Genomic DNA, 7,239 nt, shown 5'->3' on the forward strand with positions numbered 1-7,239 from the left:
CTATTTATACCCGGTGGGAGCTGCCGCGTCACCCGCTCAGCGCCGCCTCCTGCGAGTCCCAAGGGCCGCTGTGACCGGAACCCGCTCCCGCTCCTGGGGCTCAGGAGAGGACCACCCACAGTCCCAGACTATCTCCCGGCCAACCCTGCATCACAGAGTCACTTCCCACTGTTCTGCCCCATACTCACACAAGAATGTGTCCCCGACACCCCCATCCTGAGGCTGGCGGGGAGGTCTTGCTCTCCTTCCCAGGGCTGGGGCTGGAATGGACCACCCCAAAGCCCAAGCAAGGCCAGTCACGGACACCTCCTGAGAAACCAAATTCCCAGGACTGCTTTGCACCATGTTACTGCAGCTTCCCTACCCTGGTCCAGGGTCCTCCATTCCTCTTTTGCTGGGGAAAAAGGGGGAGGGGTGCAGCCATTCAGGGCTGAGGGCTGGGTAGAGGGTGGCTGGCAGCTGTGCCCCAACCATCCATTTTCCCTTAGAGCCCCGTTTCTGGAGTGGTCTCTGTCGTGACTGTGGTTGAGTCCTGCAGAGCCCCAGGCCAGATTCTTGCCAAGGTGCAGAGCTGTCTGCACCCAGGGAGTTTAGCCAACCTGTGCAGGGGCAGCACATCAGCATACAGGTACCCTGAAATCTCACCTCAGGACAGACACAGAGCTAGCAACTCCGGACTCCCAAAGCGTGAGATATTTCAACCAGGGCGCAGCCCTCTGATGAACGTGTTAGCCTTTGGGGCTCATCAGGAGCACTCTGTCACCTGGCCCAGAAGTGAACCCCACTAGCATGGTGACCCAGGTCCTGAGGAGCCTTGTTCACCCAAGAGGGTTCTGATCACGGCTTAACATGACTCCGTTGCTGGAGCAAGGAGCAGCGGATCACAAGAGACCACAGTCACTCGGGCTAACCAATGTCCTGATGAACACTGGCATGACCCTGAGCCAAGTTGTCCCCCTCTTCTCCTAAGACCCATCTGGGATCCTGAGGTGAGCAGAATACAAAGCAAATGGTGAATGTTGATTTGACATTCCAAGTCTCCACACTAGATTCAGGAGGCTGTGCAGAGTCCGGCCACTCCTGAGGGATCCGCTGACCCACAGGGACAGCAAGTGCTGGAAAACTCTGGATCATCGTGCCTGGGTGTGTGTGTCATGGCTCACATGTAGCAGCCAAGAGACAACTGTGTATAAAGTTAGTCTTCTCCTATTTGTATGGATCTGGGGATTTGAACCTGCGTCTCCAGGCTTGTACCAAGTGTCTCTACCCACTAAGCCATCATGCTGGCCCTTCTTTTAACAAAATGATACTTTGCCTCTGAGTTATCCCTTTTCTTGCAAATGTTCAAAACCAATAGGTGGACAATTCCCAATGTCTCCATAGAAATCCAACCTCGGGCAGCGTAAGGTCTCAGGCACTGCTGGAGTCTCAGCAAGAGGAGAGGGATGTGCCTGTCACAGTGGCCGCTGGCCCAGATCTCTGCCAGTGACCAGGAGGCAGAGCCCCAGAGTGGCCCCCTGCTCAGAAGCAGCCAGGGTAGAGGGCCGAGCAGAACAAGGAAGTCTGCCCATAGCCAATAAGAACATCTTAAAAGACTGGAAGCCAGACACAGAGGCAAGGGCCTGCAGCTCAGCGGCCCCGGCTAATGGGGGGGGGGGGGGGAGGGGATCGTGTTGAGCCTAGAACTTCAAGGCCAGCCTAGGCAATGTGGCCAGACACCATCTCAAAAAGTAAATAAAATAGAATTAAAAAAGAAAAAGAACAAAAGAGGAGCCAGACCAAGGCTGGCCACCGCTCTTACATGTCTCCCAGGGAACCAGGCACGTCCAAAGCATAGGCTTAAGTGTTACAAATTCCTTTAAAGAGGACAGCAAGCTGTGTGACAGTCTGCACTGTGATCTCAGCACCTAGAAGGCAGAGCCGAGGGAGCTGGGAGTTCACTCTTGGCTACATAGCTCCAGGCCAGCTTGGAATAAATGAGGCTCTATTAAAGGGGATGGGGACTCAGGTCAGACTCAAAACCCATCCTTCAACGCCATTCCATCCAGGGTACGTCCACCACATGTGGTGGTCACTGTTGCCACGGCTTCCCCACTTTGATTGGGTGAGGGGATTTCTCTCTAACTCTTAGAGTATGACTGGCACCTCCCAGGGAATACTGGGAGGAGGGAAGGCAGCAACAGGAGGGGCTGTGACTCCCCACATCACTGACAGACTCGCTCCTTCAAATGAGGACAGGGTGCAGGATCACAGGTCTCTGCTTCCTAGTACACGCCGTGCTGGAACCCACAGCCTGACTCTAATGGGCTCCTCACTCAGCGATGACCCAACGGAGTCACTGTCAACTTATCATCTTCAAGGCAGCCCAGCGTGGAGCTGGCAAAATGGGTCACCATTAAAGTAATGGACACGACACACAAAGCGTCATTTTCCTACCTGTAAGTCCAGACTTCCTCAGAAACCCTGCTCGCTGCTGCCTGTCACTGAGGAAAAACACCCACATCTGAATACCAGAGCTGGGGACTGGAGGACAGCGCCCCACATAGGAGTGGTCTCAGCAGTGCTAGGATCCTTCAGCCGTGCGCCTGAAATCACCAACAGAGGGGCCTGCCCCACAGGGATTCCAATCTGGTGAAGACCTGAATTCACAACAGTTCTCCAAATAACTGCTGGGTTGTCACGAGAAGGGCTGTGGATTCAGGGAGCCAGAGCTAACAGGCAGGTAGCTCTGTCTGGGTGAGCCAGGGCTCTGCACTCCCCAAGTGGAGGACAGCTCTGGATATGTGGTTATGCCTCTTCTCGGTTCTCCTTCCTTCTGCCTGGAATGTGAAGGTGGGGGCTGGAGGGGAGCCACCCTCTTGGAGCCCAAGGTTAATGCAATGGATGACAGTCAGACTAACGGAGCTATGCTTGTGGGGACCTGAAACTGGGTCCTGCGCTGCCAGCCTCTAGGCTTGTTTCAGAACAGAGGGAAAGTTCCCGTTTTGTTCAAGGCCCTGCTACTTTGGAGTTTTACAGTGGATGCGCTTGAAGCCACTGTGATCAACATCTCCCATGAAGCTCTCACCTGATGTCTGATGGATAGATGAGCACATACAAGCAAATGGAAGGACAAGTCATCTATGGTAGGCAGTGCTGATGCGAGGAAGATGGACTCATGAGGGGAGAGGCTGGGGAGAGCTGCCAGACAGATAAGCACCCTGCACCCCCCCCCCCGCCCGTGACTTCATTATGGCTGGAAAAGCAACCAAGGAAATGGCTGGGTAATCTAAAACTGGTTGACCTTCACCCTGAAGATGCCTGCGTCCTTGACTCTCTCTTCCTACAGTTTCTGGCTGGTTGAAATTCCTTCCCTCTGACACTAGAAACTCAGGCCATTGGGGAAAAAAAGTCTCCCGGCTTAATTCTGTCTGGACAAACAGCAGAAGGGGCTAGGGTTTGTGGTACAGGAGTAGACCATGTGATTAGAATCCCCCACTAGGGGTAGGAGTGTGACTCAGTGGTACAATGCTGTCAGGCACCGCAAGCCATATAAATTAAACATTACAATGAAACAAAGTATCACCTTGGAAAAATGTTAACAAAAGGGAAATGCCTACAGATAGAACCGAGCCATCCCGTGAGTGTCTGGGTGCCTGTGCTCACAGCCTCACAGCATACATGAAAGCTGGCCCACCTTCCTTCACACACACAGCAGGTGTTTCCTACCAGTCGTGGTAGCAGGTCATTTGCTAATGTTCAGTCAAAGAACATTTTAAAAATTTTTTTACATTTGTATTTATATTTTTTGTGCATGGGGGTTTTGCCTGAGTCTGTGTGTGCCAAGTGCACATAGTGCCTATGGGGACCAGATGGTGGAGGCAGACCCCGTTCCAGGGGTTTGTGAGCAGCCACGGGGATGCTGGGAATCAAACCTGGGTTCTCTGGAAGAACAGCTACTTCTCTTTAATGAGCATCTCTCCATCCCCATACTGGTTTTCTGTGTTAATTCTGGAGTGTCTATTTAATATTTTGTTAATGGTGTGTGTGTTTGCTTGTGTATAGGTGTGTCCAGGTAAGTGTGCATGTGGAGGCCTGTGGTCCCCCAGGACCTGCCCACCTTGTTTTAGTTTGTTTTGTCTTGAAACTTGGTCTCTCAGTGTGATCTGGAGCTTGCAAATTGGGCTCTGCTGAGTAGACCCTGAGCCCTGAGGCTCCGCCTGACGTCTCCCAGCAGTGGATTACAAGTGCACACCGTCTATGCCCAGGGTTTTGCATGGCTGTTGGGAGAGAATGCAGTCCCTTGATCAAGTGGTAACCAATTTATAGACCACTCTCTCATAATTAACATACATTAATTATGCATAGTAATGGGCTTTATTATGACATGTCCCTGCATGCGTATAGTGTATTTTGGTTGTATTTGCCTCCCATTAGAAATTCTGTCCTTAAGAAGCTTCTGGAAGATGGCTCCCCACTCCTGCCCAATTTTAAAGGCCTTGGCAGGACTTTGTGGTGAGGTCCTCTGTGTGGCCTGGGATAGGCACCATGGCTCTGTAACTGGAAGGAAAGAGACATGGGACATGGGAGGACCTGCTGAGCACCCCGATCTGCTTCAGGTGGGACTTTAAAGCAGTGTGTTTCCCCGGCCAGGGCAACACCCCTTTCTTGTGAAACCCCTCCCTGCACAGTTGCCTTGCCCTCCGCAACTCTGCCCACTGGACTTCCACCAGGACGGAGCTCTGAGGGCCGAGCCTTCTCTGGGAACTGTAGAGAGGATGGGGTACCCATCCCCTCCTGGTAGTCTGGGATTCCACACTCACCCTGGGGTGACTCACCCAGCTCAGCTTGAGAGCTGCTTGCTGATGAGCCACTGCCCATGGTGGAGGCTGAGGTGGCTGGTGACTCAGCTCCAGCCCTGGCCAGCTGCACCTGTTTCCTGGCCCTGAGTCAGACAGAACCATAGCATTGTCCAGGCCAGACGGGGCCCATCTAGCTCTCGGGATGTAAAGTCTCTGGGGAGTGATCGGCTGAGGAAGACATTCCACTTCTGCCTGATCTGTGCAGCAGTCATCCACAGCCTCGTCTTTGTCTCCTTTAAGGGACCCAGCACACTTCAGGGGCCTTTACCTCTGTGTCACCAGCCCTCATTCAGAGTGTGACATCCATTCCTTTAAGTACCAATGTCCCTTCTGCCACTGCCCCTCAGAGGGACCGGCTGTCAGACTTCAAGGGCAGCTTCTGAACCTGCCCAGAGGCTGCTTTTCTCCTTGACACCTACTTCACTTTCTCCTGATGGCCTCTTAGGTTTGCATTGTGTGTCTCATGTCCCTGCATGTTCAGAACCTCAAGGGCTAAGCTGCAGCTTCCCACAGAGACAACACCACTGACCAGCCTCTTCCCAGCTGGGCTTGGTGAGCAGACATTTCCACTAGAGTCATGGGAGCCTCTGTGGGTCCGTGTGACTGGGCTGAAAAACCCTACCAGGTACACTGAAGCAGCCCCCAGGTTCCTCTACCCATTCCTCCTCAGGAGACCCCCATCTGTTCACACCGTCTCCAGGCAGCAGGCACCCTCACAGCTCTAGACTTTTCCTTTTTCCCATCTAGAATCCGTCCCATTATGTATGCAACCGTGCCAATTTCCTAGGGTGGAGGGGTTTCTGGGACACGGAGTTTCCCATGTCAAATCCAAGGCAATGTGGGGCACAGGCGGGTTGCCCTTCTTCCCATGTCTGCACCGGCTGCTCCTCACCTCACCTTAGGAAATCCGCCTTGCCAAAGTCCCCTCTCCCAGAGGGTGCTCCTGTGTCCTTACCCTCTCCTCTCCACCCCACCGATCCTGACCTGAGCACCCCGAGACCCCCTTTCTCTAGGTCTTTCCTGTAACACAGCACCCTGTTCACCTCCCCCACTGCTCCCCAAATGGTTCTGGTATGGTTAGGGAAATGCAAACAGAAAATGTGAGATAAACTCACATTTATGGAAATTCAGATAGACAGTTTCAATTTTTCTTGTATTTTTAAAAGATTTATTTATTTTTGTTTTATGTGCAGATATTCTGCCTGCCACCCCCCCCCGCTGTGTGTGTGTGTGTGTTTGTGTGTGTGTGTGTTTGTGTGTGTGTGTGTGTGTGTGTGTGTGTGTACACCACATGTTTCGGAATGGGATCCCCTGTAACTGGAATCAGAAACTGTTGTGAACCACTGTCCTGTGAGCCGTCCAGGTCCTTTGGAGGAGAGGTCCCCCCTCCAGCCCCTAGAAAGCTCCTCCTTCCTCTTACGTAAGCTCACAAAGCGTCCTTGAGAAGGGCGGAGGACAGTTCTCAAGAGTGAGTGTGTTTGAATGTCTGCTTCATGCAACACTCAGGATGTATACTCCAAAAGATTATGATCTGGGCCATCACACCTGCCTTGACGGTCTTTTGCTTAATTAATAAACTAATTTATTTGTTTACATGTATAGGTTTATGTCTGCCTGTCCATCTGTCCACCACGCGCACACAGTGGTCTCAGAGGCCAGAAGAGACTTCTGGTGATCTGAAGTCTAAATGTAACTGGAGTCCCACAGTTTTGTCTGTCCCCAGGTACCAGAGCAGGTGGAGGGTGGGAGCCCAGTCCTCAAAAGCTGAACTCTAGGGCTGGAGAGATGGCCCAGTGGTTAGGAGCACTGTCTGTTCAATTCCCAGCACCTACCTGGCTACTAATAACTTTATAGCTCCAGCTACAAGGGATTACATGCTCTCTTCTGTCCTCGGTGACGACTGCATGTGTGTGGTACACAGACATATATGCAGACAAAGCACCTGTATGCATAAACAAGTCAGTTTATTAATTAAAAAAATAAACCAGAGATTTCATGGTGGTGCACACCTTTGATGCTTTAAAATAGGCAAAAGTAGGCTGAGCCCTGTAAGTAAGTTCAAGGCCAGTCTGATCTACACAGCAAGTTCAAGGGCACTTAATGACATTCTCAGAAAAAGCACACTGACCAACTAATGCACATCACCAACTAAGCCATTGGCTAGCTGAGCCACAGAAAAATGATGAGTCCTGATGGGGTCTGGGGTGGTTTGAATATGCCAGTCCATAGGGAGTGGTACTCTTAGGAGATGTGGCCTTGTTGGAAGAAGTGTGTCACTCTGGGGGTGGCCTTTGAGGTCTCAAGGCTGGCCAGAGTCAGTTTTTTCCTAACTGGCTTCAGACTAAGATGTAGAACTCTTTGCCCCTTCCCCAGCACCATGTCTGCCTGTGTGCTGCCA

Source organism: Rattus norvegicus, chromosome 1 (assembly GCF_036323735.1).
Source record: "Rattus norvegicus strain BN/NHsdMcwi chromosome 1, GRCr8, whole genome shotgun sequence".
NCBI classification, from domain to species: Eukaryota; Metazoa; Chordata; class Mammalia; order Rodentia; family Muridae; genus Rattus; species Rattus norvegicus.